The sequence below is a fragment of the Engraulis encrasicolus genome, chromosome 1 (assembly GCF_034702125.1).
Source record: "Engraulis encrasicolus isolate BLACKSEA-1 chromosome 1, IST_EnEncr_1.0, whole genome shotgun sequence".
NCBI lineage: Eukaryota > Metazoa > Chordata > Actinopteri > Clupeiformes > Engraulidae > Engraulis > Engraulis encrasicolus.
In genome coordinates this window covers 47981690-48006309 of record NC_085857.1, presented here as the reverse complement: position 1 = coordinate 48006309, position 24620 = coordinate 47981690, and positions in this window count along the sequence as shown.

Genomic DNA, 24620 nt, shown 5'->3' with positions numbered 1-24620 from the left:
GTGCAATATGATTACACTTCACCCAAATGTCTTTGAAGTGTGATTTTCTATAGTGTGCTTTAAAGTAAATCGTTTTAACATATTGCAAGTACACTTTTTCTAAGTGCACCATGATTGTACTTCACCCAAATATCTTCAAAGTGTGCTTATGTCACAGGTTGGGCGCGCGTTTGCTGGCCGCGCCCACTTTGATACTACTACCCTGGGAGTTCACTGCACAACACCAAAAACCAAGACACAAGTTCCAGTTTTCGTTCTATTTATTTACCACCACTGGATTAAAAGTCAAAGGGGTAGGCCTAGTTGTCTCTGTCCATTACCCACGGGGGAACCCACCCACGCCCAAGTCTGAAGTCTCCAAAGGAATGCTTGGACAGTCCAGCCACCAAGTCCATCCGTGCGTGGTTGCGAGGTGAATTACACTGCAACGGGGGCATGGCACACACGTTCAATCGGGAGCACCTGGCGGTGATGAGAAGCGATGGGAGTTCTTCGGCGTAGGCCCGGAATAGCTGGTTGGTCTTCAGCAGTCTTGGGTGCGAGCGAGAGGAAAAGAGAGAGCGAGAGAGAGAGCGGCGCACTCACGGGGGCCACAGTAACCAGGCGAATACGAGTCACTCATCTTCACGGTGGGGTGCATGTCTGTCTAACCCCTTTCCATCGAGGCAGGTTCACCTGGCCGTCACTCTGATTGCGGACTCCTTCTGGGCACTATGCCAGTCGCGCTCTCCTCCGAGCTGCCAGTTTACCTTCTGATCCATAGGATCGCGTCCACTTCTCATCCAACTTCTCGTCCCTTTCGCCTGGCTCTGTCCGGTTACCGGTGTCCGACGTCTCCCATCTTGCCGCTCCACTCTCGCCTCTCTCTCCCCTCAGGATGGCATTCTCGCAGTCATCTCTCCTTGCGGCTTCCTCCTCACAGTCTAGTTTCTTGCTGTTTAAAACTCTGCTCACCAACCCACGTGCACCAATCACCTCCATCCTCCTCACCTGCGCTCCATTATCCTAATCATGCTCCAGGTGCATTACATTGGGAATGAATGACATCTAGAGTCGGTTCACTTGGGCCTCAATTGTCACCCCGTGACACTTACACAAAGTTAATTTACCCATAATGCACCATCATGCATGTCCCATCATGCAATGCACTTCTTGGAGGTAAATTTCTCAAACAGAAAGCCATTCATCCTGAAGGAATATTTTTGGTTTGCATGAAAATATTACTCATTGTTATATTCTGTGTTTATTGTAGGGGTTTTTAAAATTTAAAGTGGTACACAAAAAATGACCATGTTCCCACCGTCATTATGATGGTCACGTATATGTTCTGGTATATATAGGCTCACACTTCCCATAGTATCCTGGTTGGAGGTAAGTTGGAATTAATTGTTCAAACAATGTTTACAGTGTCACCATCAATCTAAGTGATCAACTGCAGGAGGGAGTAGCAAGATTGAAGGAAAGTGAAATGTGTACCTGAAATTACAGTAACAATGCAATGATTGTAAATGTCAGTAATGCTGGGCATGCATACCAGAACACTACTGAGCCTGTGGTTGTGTGTAATGTACAAGCTCTGAGAACTGACATGGATTGTAATATTACATTTATATTATTTCATGTAGGCCTACTTGGGAGTGTACTGTAAATACACTTCAAGCATACCTGTTATATATTTACAATACTTCATATGATATACTTTTTACAGACTTAAAATGTTCCAATGTAGTCCAAAGAAGCATGAAGTTAATATACTTTTATTGTACTTCTAGTAACAATAAAATGTTATAGAAGTGTACTCAAGCACACTCTTAATGCCATACGAATGCATGAAAAGCGTGTTTGGAGCATACTTTCAAAAGTATGCTTGTAGTGCACTTAAAGTTGTCCAAAAGCGGTGCCAATTTAGCATCCTCAGTGTGCTGCAAGTGTGCTGAAGTGCTGCTTTAGTAGTGCTTCAGCGCACTAATAGTGCAATGAAGCGCACTTTAAATCGCCGAAAATAGTACACTTTGTACTAAGTACGGTCAAAAAAAGTACACTTTAAGTATATGGGTTTTTCACCTGGGACAATCTGTGGCGTCACTACCCAGTCAGACCCTAAAGTATGCTTCAAGTTATTGGATTTTTTTGAATTACATAAATATTGACCTACTAAGCGCGTGTGTGTGTGTGTGCGCGCGCGCGTGTGTGTGTGTGTGTGTTTTCTGCTATGCGAAGTTTTGATTCGCTACAACACTTACATTTGAAGGGGAAAGATGAAACAAACTTGCTGACATGGTTCTAAGTCCAGAAATTGTATGTAATTTTTAAAATGGAAATAAATATGGTATGCCAGTCTGTGGTGTCTGTGGACTAGCTGAGAGATTCACCCTTCAGCCCAGTTGTCTTTGAAAACTTTTATCTGCGTTTCTGGACCACAAGAAAAGAAAAAAAAAGCATGACCCATCAAAAAGTCAAAGCTAATTTAATATAATAGCAAATAATACAGTTGGGGGGCAAAACAAATGTATCATCTGCATGACACCAACACAGGCATTCTTTGGTATTTGATCATGACATTGACTGAGACTGCATTTTCACTGCAGCTTTTATTTAGACACACACACACGCACAGACGCATACACACGCAAGTAAAGACACACGCACACAAAGACAAACACACATGTGCTATACACACATTCTCGCACACACAAACCACTTACACAGGCCCACAACCTCTCTCAAACACACTGCCACTGCTGGCATGATCCAGACCATACGCCATCCCAGACCACAACGGGGTGCAGTGGACCCAGCTGAGCCCGGGTGAGCACTGCAGTGAACGCCTTCCTCTGCACTCCAGCGACACTGCCTCACGCCTGCACAGTAAGGCATTCCACTGACCCTGTTGGCCAGAAGGAACCACGCATGCAACTACCATTAGGAACGCCCAGCCAGGACATCAGGACTGGCCCCCCGGGGTGACTACGTCCGCCATGCCCACAGTACCCAGAGTTCACCACCAATCTCAGACATCAGCGGAGATCAAGTTCTCCAAGAAGAAAGAAAGAAATGTGCCTCGGCCAGAACTTGCTGGGAGACAGAGTGAAGGAACAAACATCAAGAGCGCTGTTAAGCCAAGCTTCTACTCTACACTACTCTACCCTACCCTACATGCAGTGGAGCTGCAGCCATGGTGTCGTCGTGAGGATGGTTGAGGCCAAGGCCAAGCTGAACCCTCTTGACCACAACGGTGACCGTGTCAAGGTGAAGATGTACATGGCAGTGCTTGCAGTTCGAATGAAGAACTACTTCCACAAGCACTGCCGAATAAAGGTCAAGAAGTGGCATCACCAAGTAGACAGCCAGACCATCTCTGGTGCAATACAGCGTGAAAGTTATGGATGCCAAACCTTCTATGCAAACGGGAGTTGGCAATATCTAGAGCAGCACGACTGAGATTGGTGATGGATTCCAGGTGCTGTGAATATAGCAGGCCAGCATTAGGCCAGTCCTGAAGACCTAACTGAAAGTTCCAAATGACAGTGTGGTGCACAGTTCCTTCAGTGACCAAGGAAGTCAGTAAAATGCGTTGCTAAACAAGCAAGAGACATTGTAACAAGAATGCAGAAGGAAACATTCAATGCAGTACTCACCCGAAGTCAGCTGAAGGCACAACACCCAATTGCAGTCCAGAAAAATGCACAGTCCAAGTCTAGAACACCACCACCAACAGTGGCAGCAGTTCACACACGTTCTACACACCACACATATTCTACACACCACACATATTCTACACACACACACACACACACACACACACACACACACACACACACACACACACACACACACACACACACACACACACACACACACACACACACACACACACACACTTTGCACTGGCCCACACTCACACACGCACACACACTTTGCACTGGCCCACACTCTCTCTCAAGCGCGCACGCGCACACACACACACACACGCGCACGCACGCGCGCACACACACCCGCACACACGCTTTGAAATGATGTAAACCCAAAATAAAAAGTTGCAGTGAACATTCAGTCCTTTACACACACAAACACGTGTATCGACATCTAGTATTGTAGAAAATAAAAATAAATTGATTGAAAAACAAAACTGTTGAGATCATGCCAGTAAGCAAATGTAATGTAAAAAATATGTATGTCCAAGTTGAATGTTCTAGCTCACCCCTATCATTAGTTTAGATTCTGACCCCTCTGTCTTGTGTTAGTTGGTTTGTTCGTAGGTCTGGTTTTTGCCATTTCAGTGCACACGTGCCCTCTGTGGCCATGGTTAGAATTAGTATTAGCGAAGTACACAGATACATACATGCATACTAGGGCTGCACGATTATGGAAAAAGTCATAATCACGATTATTTGGGTAAAACTCAGAATCACGATTATTAATCACGATTACTGGTATTGATTTTTTGCAGAATATTCTTTTAAATGATAACAAAATGAAATATAACCAAGAATGACTTATATACGGGATGGACAAAATAAAACAGAATTGTAATAATTATACAAGATGCAGCCTGTCAGTATGTTCAACACCGGCCTGTCAGCATGTTCTGGCTTCAAGGACGCCCGAAGGCAGGTCACTATTGTCATCATTACAGTGTAAATCACAATTGAAATCACAATTTCGATATCACGATTAAATCACAGTTTTCGATTATTTGTCGATTAATTGTGCAGCCCTAATGCATACATACAAGCCCAAACTATGTCCATGATGGTGGTGGGGGGCTTGGATAGGGCAGATGTTAGTCTGATTGTTGGGGGTTACTGGTTGTTGGTGACTGAACGGAGGGGAGGTTGGAGGAGAAGAGCTGGGTCGTTGGCAGGAGAAGAGCTGGGTTGTTGGGAGGAGAAGAGCTGGGTTGCTGGAAGTAAGGGGCTACTATAACAATACTGTCTGGCCCCTGCTTCCCGTGGTATAGCGCCTGGGTCTTGAGCTTGATGGGCTCCGCTCAGGTGCTCCAGAGGCTGGCTGCCTTTCAGGGTGGCCAGGCCACAAATACTGGGGAAGAGCATGAGGTCATACATGACTGCGCACATACCACCACAGATCATGGGACCCACCCAGTGCACCTACAGGAGGAGGGAAGAACAGAAGCCATATTAAGAGACATCGGTGCAAGACAGAACAATCTTAAGACATGCAGTGCACGGCACATTCTGCAAAACACCAATACACTATGTAATATCTAATTTAATTGAATACTTCTTTACATACAAACAGTGCAGACCACATACATCTACATATGACCTGAAAGTAGTTTACAAACAATGAGAGGGTATAAGCATGTTTTGAATGTATATATTTTTTCTTACCCAGTGATTCATGAAGTTCGTCTTGAACATAGCAGGGGTGAAGGCTCTGGCAGGGTTCATTGCAGCTCCAGTGTAGAACATCTGAAACACATGTAAAAAGTAAGGAAGCAAGATATTGTCACACTCTAGATGTGTTGAGAAATCAGCGCGTGTGGCCCCAAATAGAACAGTTCAAGGGTGAGAGCAGGTTCTCACATTGAAAAGGATACTAAGGTCAAGCAAAAGGAGTTTTGTCTGACAGCAGAGCAGACGTTTCAGGGTTCTACCTGCGCAGGTGTCACAGAAATCAAGCTAAATCACACTAAAGTAAATTCTTGTGAAGGTATGTTCTTGTACAAGGGTGGAGCACAAAATTCCCTATGTTCAAACAGCTCTAATGGAGCCCTTTATATTATTAACAGGCTTACGTAAAACCAAAGCTCTGTGGGGGGCCCTTCCACAGTGAGAATAATACAGTTGACAAACCACCAAAGTGAGCAAAGGATCAAATAAAGGCATGATCAGAATACACTTACTATTAAAGTTATGGACTAACACAGAGAGAGAGAATATCAAAGAATATATAAATTACATTTGTCTTATTTGTATTGCATTGAGGGAAAGAAGTATTTGACCCCTGTAGCCAAAGTACTAGTTGGAAAAGCCCTTGCTCTCTAGGGGCCTCATTTATAAAACTTTGCGGAAGAAATGCGCCAAAAGATGGCGCACGCACGAAACTCAGGATGTGCGTGCGCAAGAAAATATTCAGATTTATAAAGCATGGCGCACGCACGTTCCACGTCGATTTCCCTTTATAAATCCCAACTGACTCTGAAGTTGCGGCAAATGTGCGCACCTGTGGACACACCCATGATTATCTATGAATATTCAGTGAAACGCCCAAAATGAATATTTATATCTGTGGACGGCGTGCGGAAAGCAGACGAGATAGCCTATTTACCACATGTGGAGCAAACCGTTTTATTAGATAGGCCTAGAGAACGTTGGGCAATGTGGAGCGGTTAAGTTTGGGAAGTCGAAAGGCCTACAGAAATAATCCCTCGAATTGCAGCATGTGGATGGTTATGTTCGCAAAAGTAAAAATAAATAAAATAAGGATGGCATGGACATGAACCTGCCAAGTCATGGACATGTAGTATTAATTGAGTTGTGGACAAGGGGAAAATAGCTGCGTCAAGGAAACATCTCACATGGCATGTCCCCATCTGAAAAATCTATTCGCCGTCTCATCACACCTCATATGCACCGGGTTTAATTTTTTTTTTCAACAATTGCTGTTAATGGTCACTGCGCGCAGCTGTCTGCTTTCAGTTCAAAGCGACGCCCCAACTGTCGGTCGACATATCCACCGACAGCATGACATATGGGCATTTTCTAGTCTGTATTTATTATAAATGCGTGTGTTGTAATCGTGCATTATCAGTATATAAGGCCAGCTGTCAAATGCACACCTCTGCTTCTTTGATGACGAAAAACTGCATGGAAAAGAAATGGCATGCAACAAGAGAAACGAAGCTGTCCATTAGTATGGCACTTTGCTGTATGCTTGCCTGTATGACTGAGAAAATCAACCATTACATGTAGATGCACTTGGGACTCGAGCAGCAAATGATTCTGCAACTGGCTTAAATGTTGATGTAATTCCTTGCAGACTCGGAACACTTTATAGCCTACCGATGCGATTATAGCCTGATACTGGAAAGGTCCGTGGTTATTGTTAATAAAATGTAGGGTATTTCCAAATGTAATGTAGGCCTGGAGGCCTATCCTAAACGTAACATTTGAAGCGTCTATTAGGCCTACTTCCTTACAAAACATGCATGTGGCTATGGATAGGCCAGGTAGGCCTACTTATTATTTTCCACCATTACCAAACAACAAACAACCGCGTTTTCGTTGCGAACTGGATTAACTAATGTTAAAGTGGCTATCGTGACACGCGACCTTCGATTTTTTTCTTCAACCAATTTCGGGTCGTTCTTCCAGCTACCTCCCGAGGTTGCGCTTTCCGCGTGTGGTCTTTTGTCTAGTGCCTACGCATGGGTCAAACTTTGCGTGGAGCTACGCATGTTTACCGCCAAGTTCTTTTTCTATAAATACCAAACCTTGCGGTGAACTTGGCGTGCGCAGTCTTTTGTGCGTACGCACCCGTTATAAATAAGGCCCTAGGACAGAGATCAGACATTTTGTTTAGTTGATGACAACATTTGTGAACATACAGTATCAGAAAGGAAGTTTGTCTTTTCTTTGCAGATCATCTGTAAATCATTAAGATGTAGTGGCTGTAGCTTTCCAAATGGGTGCTTTAGTTCCCTACACACAATTACTGTAGGGTACATCATGTCTGGAGACCATCTAGGCCACTTCATGAGCTTAAAGATGGCCTCTCAACATCATTTTATTAATATTGCTGTGTTCCCCATTGTTATTGAATGTGTTACGTGTTGGTCCTGTTTTAAAAAACGTTCTGGTTGCTTTGTTTCAAGCCGTTTTTGAAAGCCAGCAAGGTGGCTTGTGGAGAAACGAGAGGGTGTTCCGTGTTTCTCGTGGAAATGCGTCTCTGATTGGCTCACTCTTCCAGCTCTCGTAGAAATGCATCTCTGATTGGCTCAGTCCTCCTGTTCTTGGAGCGAATGTAATGGGAAACAGAGTCGCCACTTCCCCGGGTGGTACTGCACTATAGGGGCGCCAACGGAGGCGTGCATGCTCCATTCAGGGCTGTGCTCTTTCGACAGCGACCCCTAGGCGAGCTGCAGGCACGGAGCAACCACAGTGGACTTGCTCTAATGGATGAGGCTTTGTGCTGTGTGTGTACCTGAGAGTAGCAACCAGCTGATAGCTAAGCTAAGCTAGATTTCGGGCCACCAGACGTTGCTTGTATTGAAAACAAGCAGAAAAAAATTACTCGACATGTTTTTAGAAAAATGGGTCGACATAAACCTTTGTGGCCAACGCCTTCTTTCGACGTGACGAAACACAGAAAGGCTTTCGTGATTCGCTCGTTTCTCTGCATTATTGATGTAAATTGGGAAACACCGGGAAACACAGCCAGGCGAGGTGACGCACCGCTATGAGAGCCTTGCAAGTGAGTTTAACTTGGGCTGACCGTCCGATCTTCAAAAGGAGTGAGTAAAATTGTGTTTAATCGGAAGTTGGCCTTTAATGTGCTTCCCATAGAGATAGAACATCAGATTAGAGGTGACCCCATCCCCTTTTTCATGACAATCCTGGCAGCCATTATTTGGAGACAGACCTGAGAAATGTAAATGAATGGAGAAGGCGGCTCATCGCTGTCAAAGAATTGCTTAATAATGTGAAAATTCCCATCAACACACTACACAAGGACAATGGTTGAAGTGTGTTGCTAAATATCTACAGTGTTAATATAAACTGATCTTAAAATGTACTTTATCGACTCATGATTTAGGCAGATATTTAGCCTGACATTTCAAATCTGGTCCTTGATTAATGTGTCACTTCATATTCACACAATTTTAGTCCTGGTTTGGACAGAGGTGGGAGTGATTTGCATTAACTGAAGGTACCTACACTAGTTTGGAGTCTGATTGATCTGGTGCTGGTGGTGACCATTTACAGGAGTCTTTAATTCAAATGATAAGAGTTCTGGTCCCACAGACCTGATGGGCACTTCCAACAACTTAATAGCTGGAAGTGGGTCAAATACTTCTTTCCCTCAATGAAATATGACTTAATATGTATTCTTTGAAATTAATTTCTGCATTTTCTTTTTGAGATTTTGCCTCTGCATGTTAGAATACACCTACCAGGAAAATGACAGACTATTCAGGGCACTGTGATGCAGCGCACTAAGCCTCCCACATTTGGGCTAGCATGCCCAAGGGTTGCACCCAGGGTTCGAATCCAGCCTGGGTAGTTTGCCATCCCTACCCCATCTCTCTCTCCACATTCGCTTCCTGGCGCTCTTCACCGTCCTATCTGAAAGAAAAAGCCCATAAACCAACAAAATCAGAAAGGGATGAAATGCTTATTATTCACGCTGTACCTGGTGACTCAGTCCAATGTTGTCCCCCTATTTATGACAGACCTGTTTATATGCTATGAGAAAGAGGGAGCAATGCAAGTGTATGTGTGACACTCACTCTCATGAGGTGTGCCATGGTGACAGAAGCCAATGGCCATGGGAGAGGAGCCCATGCATCCATCCCTCCTCTCATCCATCACAGAGAAGATGCAGATGGCCAACTACATGGTCAGGAAGACAACTGTAGTGACCATGCCAAGCTGGAGCTATATAAAAACAGAGAGAGAGAGAGAGAGAGAGAGAGAGAGAGAGAGAGAGAGAGAGAGAGAGAGAGAGAGAGAGAGAGAGAGAGACTCCGTATTCATATGACAACAATGTGACACTGAAAGTACAGTATTTAAGGGTATTCTCTTAGGTTAAAAACATTAATGTTAACATAATACATTGGCTTTTTACTCACACCACACAGCGAGAAACGATGGAGGCGGTCAATCAAAGCAAACCCGCGCCAGGCATAAACCACCGCGACACCTTCCACTCGATCTTCCCATGTCGCATCATGCCAGCAGGCGAGCTGGTTTCGGTTAACTTGTTCCTCTACTGGGAGGAGGATGATGAGCTGTCGTACATCCCGATACAGTGTGGTACCTTGTGTGTCCCACGAGCACATCCACTTGGAGGGAATTTCATATGGACATCCCAGCCAATGCGTTTGGACTTGTCATGTTGACCACTCTTGCAAGCTTGAATTGCTCCTTCAATTAATTTTGCTCGGAGAGCCACATTACATTTCCAACAGCAACATTTCTTCCTCAAGTGTGCCATTTCATGTGTAGATTCTGAGCGCTGCCCCCCCCCCCCCCCCCCTTCCACTGACAAGTGACACTGTGTGTATTTATGCCTTTGTCTATGTCAGTGTTGTTAGTCTGAATGTGTACTTCGCTCACACTTTGCTCACCTTGCACATTGCTAGGGGGGCACAGAGCCACTAACAGACACATACATATTACACACATACACACACATACACAATCACACTATGTCCATGATGGTGGCGGGGGGCTTGGAGAGGGTAGATGCTAGTCTTTGATTGTTGAGGTTTGCTGGTTGTTGGTGACTGGGCCGGGGGGAAGTTTGAGGAGGAGAGCTGGATTGCTGGGAGGAGAAGAGCTGGGTTGCTGGACGCAGGGGGCTACTATAACAATTCTGGCTGGACCCTGCTTCTCCTGGCTTGGTGGTAGGCTTACGGTATAGGGCCTTAGTCTTGAGCATGATGAGCTCCCCGCAGGTGTCCTGCTCCAGATGTCAGCTGCCTTTCAGGGCACTGCACATGCAGAAGAAGAGCATGAAGTCGTACATCACCTGCATGAGGAGGGAAGAACAAAGAACATGTCATTGTTACATGTGAGCTGCAGAGACATTGGAGCAAGACAGAACAATCTTAAGACTTGCAGTGCATGACACATTCTGCAAAACACTAATACACAATGTAATGCCTAATTTAATTGACACACAAGCAGTGCTGCAGACCACATTGCATACCTCTTGATACACTAACAGTGCAGACCACATAATTCTATAAGCTGACCTGAAATTAGTTTACAAACAATGGGAGGGTGTCCGCACGTTTTTAAATGCACAATTTCATGAAGTTCCTCTTGAACATAGCAGGGGTGAAGGATCTGTCAGGGTTCATTTCAGCCCCAGAGTGGAACATCTGAAACAAATAGTGTTCAGAGTTGAGTATTAGCTTTAATGTAAAAAATTAAGGAAGCAAGATATTGTTGCGGCCTGGATATGCAGAGAAATAAGCATGTGTGTGGATCCCAATAGAACAGTTCAAGGGTAAGAGTAGGTTCGCACATTGAAAAAGTATTTGATCCCTAGCTGAATTTGTTGGTTTGTCAACTGATAAAGACATCAGTCTAATCTGGAGAACTCCTTTTTTTAAAAATTACGGCCATTTTCTGAGTGGTCTGCAATGTTTTAGAGTCCCCCTCACAGTTTATTTCTTGTTTGCTGCAGTCTCTGTTATTTGGCTTATTTGGATTTGATCTCAACCAGCTTTAGAATGTCCATCTATGGGCACCTGCAACTCTGTTCTTAAAATCACCTTTAACATTTGTTTTCAAGAATATGCAACTCACCAAGTGTTCAGCAGTATTCACTGATGCTCCTTAATTTTTGTAGCGAAATATGGCATCTGTCATGTTTTATGTGTGTTTTATGTAGCAATTTGTAAATTAAGTTTCACTTTCACTTTCTTTCACAAAATGGCAAATAAAAAAATGACAAAAGCCATATTTCGTCTTGAAACTTGTTAGGGAGTGCAAGTGAACACCCCTAACCACTTTGTTCTTAAAATCACCTTAAACATTTGTTTTCGAAAGTCTATAGCTCACAGAGTTGCAGGCGCCCATAGACGGCCATTCTAAAACTGGTTGAGATAAAATCCAAATCAGACAAATAGCAGAGACTGCAGCAAACATGAAATCAACGGTGAGGGGGACTCTACATTGCAGACCACTCAGAAAAAGTTCCCCTTTAACGGTAGGTGCACTCTAACAGAGACATATATCAAAAAGAAAATCCAGAAAATAACACTAAAAGGTGCACTGTGTAAGATGGTGGCCAGAGTAGGTATTGCAACTATGCTGGTCATTGAAACTGTGCTGTCTACTGTCAAAATTGGATCTTTTCATGAAGATTTACTAAATAATGAACTAATATTTACTAGTATGACCAAAGTACAGAAGTTTTGCAGCTAAAAATGTCTATTTCTGGAAATTCAAAATGTTGGGACAATGGAGGGATTGCCCTTTTCATGTATGAAAAGTTCAATTTCCCCAGTTATAATGAATACTTAGAATTTGAAGCTGATGGTAAGTATTCCGTAAAAATGTAACATGTGTGAATGGGCAGCATGAATTCTGGAAATAAACTACTTAAAATATTACATGGTGCACCTTTCAAGAATCAAAAAAAGAAAAGGGGGGCGCACCTTGCATACATTTTTCATTTTCATCAGTTGCACACTGAGGAAGCCACATGCCGAAACGCGTCTGTGCACAAAAATAAAGAAGAAAAAAATGTATGCAAGGTGCGCCCCCCTTTTCTTTTTTTGATTCTAAGTATTTATTTGGGACAGCAGCACCCTGAAAAGTTATCAAGAAATCTGAGTGAAGCCTGCTACCTACTTGATTTGAATATAATATTAATTACATTTGTGTTTGGCTAAAGGGGTCAAATACTTATTTCCCCTCAATTAAATACAAAGTACTAGTTGGAAAACCCCTTGCTCACAGAGGTCAGATGATTTGTTTAGTTGATAACATTTGTGCATATATCAGAAGGGAATTTTGTCCAATTTTCTTTGCAGATCATCTGTCTGTAAGTCATTAAGTTGTAGTGAATGTGGCTTGGCAAATGGGTGATTGAGTTCCCTCCATACGATTACTGTAGGGTACATGTCTGGAGACCGTCTAGGCCACGTCATGACCTTAATGTGCTTCCCATAGAGATAGAACATAAGACTACAGGTGACCACCACCCCCTTTCTTATGACAACCCTGGCAGGTGTTACAGACTCATATGATTTTAAGAAGAAATGGTCTTTGATTAATGTGTCTTCATATTCACACAGTTTTAGTCAAGTTTTGGACTGTGGTCGGAGTGTTCTCCATTGATCGCATTGACTGAAGGTAAGTACACTACCTACACAAGATGATGGCTGCACTTGCCGTTTCCAGTGCTGTCGCAACTTGCCAGTGACCTCTAGTCTAATGTTATACCTCTATGGTGCTTCCACTTGAGCCACTCCTTTGTTGCTTTGGTTGTATGTTGTTGATTGTTTCCCTTCATCTTATTGTTGACGCCATGTAGTTGTGCTGTGCCTTGGCCAGACAAACACCCTCAGACCATAATGTTTCCTCTTCCATGCATAATGGTGAGCAGGGTGTTCTTGGGATCATAGGCAGTAAGGCTCTTCCTCCAAACAGTGAGATGTGTTCATGCCAAACAGTTTGATTTGCACCTCGTAATCATATCCTTTATCAGTCTGCTTGAGAAGGAACCTGTGCAGGGCCACCTGAAGTTTGCCAATGAACATGAAAGTTACCATATGTGTACAGCCTGGTAACAGCCTGGTGATTGTAGGGTTCCACCAGGACACTAGGTGTCTCTATCTCTGTCTCTGTGGGTCAATTTGAAATGGAAGGCAGTGACTCGATGACTCTCCTCCTACATAAACAGGTCACTGATCAGAGAGGTGAAGTTAGCTGATGAGGCAGCCGTTACGAACGGCACTAACGAGTGCGCTGCCTTGCGCATTTGATGTTATGGTGATTCTATGGCGGGAGTTACGTTCATCACGTTAGCGCTTAGCTTACGCATGCTATTTGAACGGTGAATGATCGTCAGACGGCGGAATCGTAAAATAGGCTATAAATAGATCTAGCGACAGTATATTTAGATACTACAATGTTGATTTATCCATTCGATTTTCAATATCTACATACATAAGTGTCAGAATAAAGAGTATGATAAGGTAGTAGCTTGGGTAGTAGCCATGTTTGTTTTTCAGGTTTCCGGTTGAGAGGGAGGTGGCGCACAGCATGTTGGGTACCAAGGCAGCGAAGTCAGCATCTGATGCTGGCCTCAAATATCCCCATTACTCCCACAAATGCAGTCAACTGCAAAGGGAGGAAATAAAGCAATTATTTGTTTCGATCCACATTTCATGACTCGATGTCCAGTTAGCTTACTGAAAGAAGAGCTGCCTTCCCTGTTTCGAACGGACCCTGTGTCTGGCTGTGCCTCCGTCTCTGCCTTTGTGTTTGCATTACAGGTGCTGCTAATTGTAGCTGATCATGATGACTGATCTGGAGCAGGTGGATGCCAGCCCTTAAAGGGAACCTGGGCCTCTCTTTCACTCGCTTTGCCTCTCTGTCTATCCATCTGTCAGTCTGCCTGTGAGAGCTAGCCAGGGCCTGCGCTGTAATAGCAGGCTAGGTTGGCTGAGGCGACTCTGCTCTCTCTCCCTCTACCTGTCTGGGCTCTGGGTTGAAACAGGGATTATAGAAAATAAAAGATCTGTAAACGGTTACCCTCTTGTCTGTCCCCATTCTGTGTCATGGCACTTGAGCCAGGTTGTGACAATAAATTTAATCATCTGTGCCAAGTGTTACCAATAGTTTTGCTTAGTGGCTGAGATACCAGTGGTAGAGGTTCCAGCTGCATTGAAATCATTGCCTAGATCCTCCTGTGCAGTTCCGGGGTGCTTTCTCACCATTATATTTATTCCCCACAAAGTCAAATCTTGTGTGAATCCCAGGCAGGCAGATTGAAAAAGTTGATCCAAAAGTTAAAAAATACAAAATGATCAACAGTTGACCGACTCTTTTTGTAGCACCTTTCAGCATTGTTCAGGTCTAAAGTTCTGTCCCTGACATCCTTTGGTCTCATGTTGCCAAGTTTGAACTCTGTTTGATTTGGTGCTGGTGACTAGGGCTGGGTTCAAAAGATAAAATCGCGATCCAATATCGATTCACGTTCGAAAAGTGTGATATCAATTCACAACTTTGTGGATCGATCTTTTGCCAATGATTATAAGTGCTATTTTCTCAACCATATTCTGTAGCTTTCTTCCACATTCATGTAGACTATGCACAAATACACATGGCCTGTTCAAGTGAATAGTGCCAGTATTTTCCCAACATTCTCGCCCACTTCTTTCTCTCATACCAAGGTATTTCATGTTTATGTGCGTATCAAGGTTGAGATATTTAGGTTTTTATAGCCAGTCTTGGAATTTTATGCATAAATGGGTTAAAGTGACAACCCAGCAAAACAGAAGATCGATATTGAATCAAATCGAATCAGATCGTGGATAGAATTGGATCGTGACCTTCTTGATCGGAATCGAATCGATCCAGGAAATTTGAATCGATTCCCAGCCCTACTGGTGACCATTTACAGGAGTCTTTAATTCAGATGACAAGTTGATTGGAGGTGCCTGTCTGGTCTTCGGGACCAGAACTCTTAACAGTTGGCAGGGGATCAAATACTTCTTTCCCTCAATATAAGGACAACATTAATATATTCTTTAAAGTTATGTTCTATACTTTTCTTTTTGGTATTCTGTCTCTCCGTGTTAGAATGCACCTACCATTAAAATTATTGATTATATGATTATGATTATATTATTATTTATGTCATTATTAGTACGCAAACCAGCAAAATCAGCAAGGGATGAATTGCTTACTGTACCTGGTGACTCAGTCCAGCGCTGTCCCCCTATTTTGATGCACCCTTTTATGTGCTATTAGAAAGAGGCAGCAATGTGAGTGTATGTGTTTGAGACTCACCTTCATGGGGTGTGCAATGGTGACAGAAGCCAATGGCCATGGGATCCATGCATCAATTCTTCTTGCCATCCATCACAGAGGAGATGCAGATGACCAGCTGCATGGTCAGGGAGACCTCCACCGTGGTGGCCATGCCAAGCTGGAGCTATATAGACAGAGCGATAGAGTAATATTTATCTGACAACAATGTGACACTGAAAGTAGTCTTAGGTGAAAAACATTAATGTTAACATAACAGTTACATTGACTTTTTACTCACACCACGCAGCGAGGAACGATGGAGGCTGGCTGGCTCTTTCTCTTGGCTGGGCAGCAGGCTTATAGGGCCTGGGTGTTGAGCTTGATGGGCTGCCCGCAGGTGTCCTGCTGGTTCACCTCCAGGGGCCGGCTGCCTTTCAGGGTGGCTAGCCACTCGGCCAGGCCACACGTACGGGCGAAGAGCAAGAAGTCGTACATGATGGTGCCCATAGCGCCACAGATCATGAAACCTGCCTAGTACACCTGCACAAGGAGGGAAGAACAGAAAACCATATTATAGTTACATGTAAGCTGCAGAGACATTGGAGCAAGACAGAACAATCTTAAGACATACAGTGCATGGCACCTTCTGCAAAACACCAATACAAAATGTCATGACTGATTGGATACTTCTTGACACACCAACAGCCCCCAGCACTGCATAACTTTAATGCATAAATTGTATATATTTTTTCTAACCCAGTGGTTCATGGAGTTCCTCTTGAACACAACAGGGACGAAGGATTTGGCAGGGTTCAATTCAGCTCCAGCGTAGAACATCTGAAAGAAGCAAATTGTGTTCAGAGCTGAATATTAGAATGAATGATGAATTTGAATGCAAACCTGCTCTCTCCCTTGAACTTTTTTTACACACTAAAAAAGACAGTAATGTCAAGCACAAGGAGTTTTTTTCCTGAAAGCAGAGCAGAGCAGACATTTCAGCGCTCTGCCTTCATCAGTGCACAAGTGAGAGCACACAGCACCAATGAAGGCAAAACCCTGAAACGTCTGCTCTACTCTGCTCCAGAGTTGTGGACTCGAGTCATGTGACTTGGACTTGGGTCCAACTCGAGTGATTAATATGATGACTTGACAAAATGTCAAATGACTTGTGACTTGACTTAGACTTGATCAATAGACTTGACTTGGACCTCTTGACATTGCACAAAGACTTGCCCCTTCCCATGATGCTTCCCGTTATAAGTATTTTATCTATCCAGTTCCAAAAATTGGAGCATTTTCTACAGTTGATTTCGTAGAGTAGACAGCACAAGCTGCCAGCAGCAGCAACATTTCAAGTCTTTGAATACCCCGAGCACTTTAGCATGACGTAGTAGAGTAGAGTATCATTTATTGATCCCGAGGGAAATTAAGGTGTCAAGTAGCATACATACATAAATACAGACACAAGGACATTGCACATACTATATATTCACAAATATTCACCATACATATATTCACAGGGTCAGATCTCCCTATCCCACACACACACACACACACACACAAACACACACACCAAAACTAGATGAGTCGAAAGTGTATATGTGCACATTTTAGCACAGTTTAAGAGTTAAGCTACATTCAGCACTGTTGTCAACATGTTTGCGCCTTCTTTAAGTAGATAGATCAAAATAATTTTAAGGTCACAGATCTTCCAGATCTTTGAATCATTGAATGGTTTCATTGGGGTTTTATTTCTGGTGAGTCCATAACAAAGCAACAAAATCAGCAAGGTTTGACATAATTATTCTCACTAACTGGTGGGCCCAGCTGACTCAGTCCAACATTCTCCCCCTATTTTGACACACTTGTTTGTAAACTATGACAAAGAGGGAGCAATGTGGGTATGTGTGTAACTGTATGATACTCACTCCCATGAGGTGTGCCATGGTGAGAAGCCGATGCGTCTGTTCCTCTTCCCATCCATCACGGAGAGGATGCCCATGCCAAGCTGGAGCAATACACGAGCACACACACACAGGAGAGAGAGAGAGAGAGAGAGAGAGAGAGAGAGAGAGAGAGAGAGAGAGAGAGAGAGAGAGAGAGAGAGAGAGAGAGAGAGAGAGAGAGAGAGAGAGAGAGAGAGAGAGAGAGAGAGAGAGAGAGGTTTAGTCTTCATCCGACACCAATGTGACACTGAAAGTACACAATTTAGGGGCATTCTCTAAGTTAAAAAAACAAGTGTTACATTGACTTTTTACTCACCCCACACATCCAGTGCAGCGAGGACCTGTGGAGGTTGTCAATTAGCGAGTCTGTGCCCAGACACCACCTGCCGCGACACTTGCCACTCGATCTTGGCATGGCGTGACACAGGAAGATCGCACCCATCAGGGCAAGCTGGTTTCTGTTAACTTGGAAGAAGAGCGGTCGGACATCCTGATGCAGTGTGCTACCTTGCGGGTCCCAGAACTTTTTGGTTTGCTTTGGAATTTTCACTAGAGTACATCCACTTGGAGTGAATTTCATATGGACATCCTGGACAATGCCTTTGGACTTTGCACTCTTGCGAGTATGAATTGCCCCCGTAACGCATTTCATTTCACACACTTCATCTCCAACAGCAACATTTCCTCTTGTAACATTTCCTCTTGTAGTGTGCCACTTGCTGTAGATGAACAGGTTCTGGCCTGTAAATTGGCTCCAGGACTTCAAAACAGGCTGACTTGTGTTTGCATTTCTTGCAGTCTTTTGAGGGGGTACATGTTGCTGTCGACTGTTTTGAAATCTCCACTGTCCTCTTCAAAGGCCCCTGCACACCATTCCCCCCCATTTCCCTTCCCAACACTCAGGAATCCGACAGTCGCTCCCCATGTCCATGCAACTGCCCTGACCAACTGACCCAGACAGCCAAAGTGCCCTTCATCCAACAGCTCCTGGACTGCTGCCACTGCTGGCGGAGCAACCCCAGACCTGGACCACACGCCGTTCCAGAGAGCAACTGTGTGCCGTGGCCTCGGCTGAGCTCAGACGAGCACTGCAGTGAATGCCCTCTACACTCCAGCAACACCACTTCCTGGCTGCACAGTAAGGTATTCCACTGACTCTGCTGGCCACCCATCCCAAGGAGGCCGAAGGAACCACAGACCAGACCGCCACTCTCAACCCCCAGCCAAGCCATCAGGACCAGCCCCCCCGGGGACTACGCCCACAGTACCCAGAATTCACCACTCATCTCAGACATCAGTGGAGATCAACTTCTCCAAGAAGAAAAAAGAAATGCGCTTCGGCCAGAACCAGACGGTGAGAGAACCACTCACCAGAAGAGAGCTGTTAAGCCAAGCATCTACCTCCCTACTCTATTCTCCTCTACCCTACTGGTACTGTGCTGTACCTGAGGTGGAGCTGTAGGCATGGTGTCATCGTGAAGCTAGTTGAGGCCAAGGCCAAGCTGAACCCTCTTGACCTCAAGTCAAGTTGAAGGGGTGCACAGCAGTCTTTGCAGCACGGATGAAGAACTACTTCCAAAAGAACTGCTGAATCGAGGTCAAGAAGAGTCATCACCTAGTCGACAGCCAGACCATCTTGTGTGCCATACAGCATGGAAGTTATGGATGCCAAACCCTTAAAGGAAACGGGAGCTGGCAAAATCCAGAGCAGCATTGCCTGAGATTGGGGATGCATTCCAAGTGCTGTGAACATAGCAGATATCAGGCCAGTCCTGAAGACCTAACTGAAACTTCCAAGTGGCAATGTGGTGCGCAATTCCTTCAGTAGCAAGCACAGTCAGTAAAAGACATTACTGCACAAGCAAGATACAATGTCACTAGAAATGTCAAAGAAAACATTCACTGCAGTACTCACCCGAAGTCAGCTGAAGGCACAACACCAAACTGCAGTCCAGGACAACACACAGTCCAAGTTCAGAACTCCCCCACCCACAATAGCAGCAGTCCAAGAGCTAATGGACAAAAGGTGCTTCAGCAGTCTGAGACGGCTGGTCGGGACAGTTGCATGGACATAAAGAGTGGCTAGGTTCCTGAATGTCAACAGGGGAGATGAAGCAAAGTGGGAGGCAGAACCTTTTTTCCTTTTTTTTCTTCTTCTTCAAGCTTTATCCTCCAGGCCCCTATGTGAAGTGTTTTCTCTCTTTGTTGTGTTTTGGTGTGAGTGGAGTCTTTGCATCTTAGTCAATGGCAGCAGAAGGTTGTCCACTGGTCAGCGGTGATCCGCTGGCAGATGGCTCACTGGTGCAGCCGGTATGCACTGGTAGTCGTTGGTTTCCAGTGGTGCTTTGGTTTTCCACCGTCAAGTATCATAGTCCAGCGGATGGGACACACAAAAGGGCCTTATCGTGCACTTTTGAGTAAAAGCATGAAAATCGGTACACATATCCTTCTTGATATGCTGATTAATGTTAGCGTTGGAGGCGTCGCGAAAAATGCATCGTTTTTCAAGATGGCCGCCAAATCCAATATGGCCAACCCATATTAATGAATCTACCTGATATTTGGTAGTGAAAGCATGAACATCGGTACACATATCCTTCTTGATATGCTGATTAATATTAGCATTAGAGATGTAGCGAAAAATGCATTGTTTTCAAGATGGCCGCCAAATCCAGTATGGCCGACCCATATTAATGAATCTACCTGACACTTGGTATTAAAGGGACACTCCACCCATTTTGCATTAGGCTTTCCATTGATAGACACCCAGTCATACTTTTGAATGGTCTTTCAAAAATCTCTCAATTCCCCCTGAGATAGGAGAAATCCGCATTCATCTCTTAACACTTCCTATGTCAATGATGTAAAAATGGTCATTTTGCATCATCGACATAGGAAGTGTAAGAGAGGTGGATTTCTGTTGAGACTACAAGCCTTTTTCCCACCTTTTCAACCCCGCCCATAGGGGGTTGGACCTAATGCTCTAACAGACCTATCACAGATCAGTGTCCCAGTGCTTTTGAAATCACTGGCATTGAGGCTCCAGTAAGCAGTGTTGCCAGATTGGGCTGTTTCCCACCCAATTGGGCTGCTTGGGATGGCCGTCTGTGGGTAAAAATGGCATTTTACAGGAAAACTCGCCCAATCTTTCCCATCGACATCAATAGAATTGGGCGGGATTTAGTGCTTCCAGGCGGATTTTGAGCATTTTTTGGGCTGGAAATCATCAGCCTCATCTGGCAACACTGCCAGTAAGTCACTGGCATAGCTGGAAAGGAGAAGCTGGAGCACACTGCAGCTTAGTTTTCAAGACTTTATTTTGTGCACACCCCCGACCAACGTTTCGGTGTTGCTACACCTTCTTCAGAGTCAAATGATAGCAAGAGAGAGACACACATTTCAGGACTTGACATTCACAGGTGATCCCACTTGGTTTGGCTAAATTGGTCTCATCTCATTGCAGGTAATTGACCCCACCCCCCAACACCAGTACAAGATTGCAGACAATTAGACAGAGAGGCTTTGTGGAAAGGCATTTTGGATTCATACTCTAAATTCAGTGGAGCCTCAGGGCATAAATGAGAATATGTCTTGCTCTCTGTAACAAATTGTTCCAGCATCGCGGCTGTGGTCTTCTAATAATTGTAGCTGTGGTTTTATTGACAATGTTCTTTGTGTATTGTTTTTTTCACTTTTTTATTTTGTTTTGGGAAGTTGGCAAGCTGTCTAATTGTCTACAATCTTGTCCTGGTGTTGGGGGGGGTGGGGTCAATTACCTGCAATGAGATCAGACCAATTTAGCCAAACCAAGTAGGATCACCTGTGAATGTCAAGTCTTGAAATGTGTGTCTCTCTCTTGCTATCATTTGACTCTGAAGAAGGTGTAGCAACACAGAAACGTTGGTCGCGTGTGTGCACAAAAATAAAGTCTTGAAAACTAAGCTGCAGTGTGCTCCAGCTTCTCCTTTCCAGTGATGTCTGTCCCACTGTGATGCACCTGCAAGCAGGGTTGCCAGATGAGGCTGATGATTTCCAGCCCAAAAAATGCTCAAAAACCAGCCTAGAAGCTCAAAATCCCGCCCAATTCTATTGATTTCTATGGCTAAAATTGGGCGGGTTTTTCTGCTAAATGCCATTTTTACCCGCACATGACCATCCTAAGCAGCCCAATTGGGCGGGAAACAGCCCAATCTGGCAACACTGCCTGCAAGCTGAGGGAGGGATGATACATAGAGTCCCAAATAACTGGGTGTGGCCTGTGGAACTTGAGCATTGCAGTGCATTATGGGGATTGTTGTCACAAATCCACAAGCACTAAAAAGTCATTTTCTGCCTTTTCTTGGCCAAGAAGGCACCAAATTAGAAATGTATGTTACTATTCTACTATACATATGACCCACTTTCAGTAACATATTCATGTCTCCACCGGTGGAATGCCCCTTTAAAAGCATGAAAATTGGTACATATATCCTTCTTGATATGCTGATTAATATTAGCATTGGAGGCGGTGCGAAGAATTTAGCATTTTCAAGATGGCCGCCAAATCCAATATGGCCGACCCATATTAATGAATCTTCTTGACACCTGGTAGTAAAAGCATGAAAATCGGTACACATATCATTCTTGATATGCTGATAAATATTACCATTGGAGGCATTGCTAAAAATGCTGTATTTTCAAGATGGCCGCCACAATCCATTATGGCCAACCCATATTAATGAAGCTACCTGACAGTTTGTAGTAAAGGCATGGAAATTTGTGCACAGTTACTTTTTTATATTTTGATTGATAAAAGAACTCGATACTTTGCAAAAAAAAAGTTTACATTTCAAGATGGCTGACAAATCAAATATGTCAAACTCATTTTAATAAATCCTTCAGGCACTTTTAGTAAAACCATGGAAACTGGTCCACATTTACTTCTTGATGTGCTCATTAATATTAGAAATTGAGGCATTGTGGGAAAAAACACATTTTCAAAATGGCCAACTAAGATAGTGTTCATAAGAAATTACATATTTTTCTACAAAAATATTTTGCCATTGCATATAATTAACACTCACAAAATACCATTGACAATGATTAAACATTATTGGCATGTTATCAAATGAAGTGATGCATAAACGATACTCTACTCTACTCTACTCTACTGTACTCTACTCTACTCTACTCTACTCTACTCTACTCTACTGCATATGTTATGGTTTTGCCCAAACTGTGTCTGCCACCACCACAATAGATTGTTTTCTGTAATGTGATAACTTTAGAATAGGTGCAAGAGTTTGCACCACCTCTTGTGTTCTACCACTCTATAATAGGTACATGAACTGATAAAGTGTTAAAGCCTTACACTTTGAAGATTGCTGACTTTGTTTGCATTATAGGTTTTGTGCAGATGGACAGATATGTATGAAATGTTCTGTGCTAATACTCTTCAATAGGTACACTGATTGCATTCTTGAGGCCTCAAATAGGTAATACGGCAGTAGCGTTATGTACAAATCCAAGGCTTTTGAGGGGCTTGTGGGATGTACAGCACCTCTAGCGCTTAGTGATAACTGCATAGGCCTTGTACAAATTCCAAAAGGGCCAGGATTTCAAGATTGCTAGACAGAAAGTTCACTTGATTTGTTAATTCATGGACATTGTTATGATTGCTTACTTCGAAGAAACTAATAATTGATGACTACTTCTAGCTGCACAAGGTTTTCAAACAAACTGCAATCCTGCACCCAATGCAATGATCTCACAAGTGAGATAATCTGGTGGTTATACAATTTCTCATAGTAAAGTTGTGATTTACGATTGCCCATGGCAGTTTATAGGTCGTTAACAATGTGGTATTTGGCATATGTGTAGCCCATATCCAATCATGTCAGTTGTATCTATTCAAACAAACTGCAGCCATCGCCTTTACACCCCTACTCATTTTCCTGATTGCACCCCAAGATCTAGTACCCTCACTGAGGGATGGAATCCATGCTACATTTCAGATCAGAACAATTGTGTAAAGTAGTAGGATTTCACAGGCTATGGTATATACTATGGCCAACATCAATCAAACTGCCAATAATGCCTAATTAAAAGATTGACATAAACTTTCAATAAATGGTGAATGGCACAGTTGGAACATGATGGCCATCAAAAAGTCAACTCAGGGTATGTAAAATATAACTTGAGTGAAAAGTTTACATGTACAGTATTAGGATTCATTTCTAGACCATGATAATGATGTGAAGATTTGGTGTGTGTGTGTGTGTGTGTGTGTGTGTGTGTGTGTGTGTGTGTGTGTGTGTGTGTGTGTGTGTGTGTGTGTGTGTGTGTGTGTGTGTGTGTGTGTGTGTGTGTGTGTGTGTCTCGCGTGACAACCGGTGCCGTACGGCAGTCTGCACACTGTGCACAGCTGGTGTGTGAATGTGTATGTATGCGTGTATGTCTTTTTTCAAAGCGCTTTGAGTAAACTTCTTAGTTGTGATACTGTGCTACATAAATACACATTGCAATGTATTGTATTGTAATATGGGTCAGTCATATTTGATTTTTGTTCATGGCCCCTAATATGAATAAGCATCTAATGTAAAGAAGTAACTATGTGTACCAATTGTCATGCTTTTACCACAAATTACCAGGTAGTTAATATGGGCTGGCCATATTTGATTTGGCGGCCATCTTGAAAACAATGTTTTTTTTCGCCCCGACGCCTCCAATGCTAATATTAGTCAGCATATCAAGGACATGTGTACCGATTTTCATGCTTTTACCACCAAGTGTCAGGTAGATTCATTAATATGGGTTTGTCATATTGGATTTGGCGGCCATCTTGAAAACTATGTTTTTTTGTGACTCCTCCAATGCTAATGTTAATCAGCATATCAAGAAGGATATGTGGACCGATTTTCATGCTTTTACTACCAAGTCTCAGGTAGATCCATTAATATGGGTCGGTCTTATTGGATTTGGCGGCCATCTTGAAAACGATGAACTTTGCGCA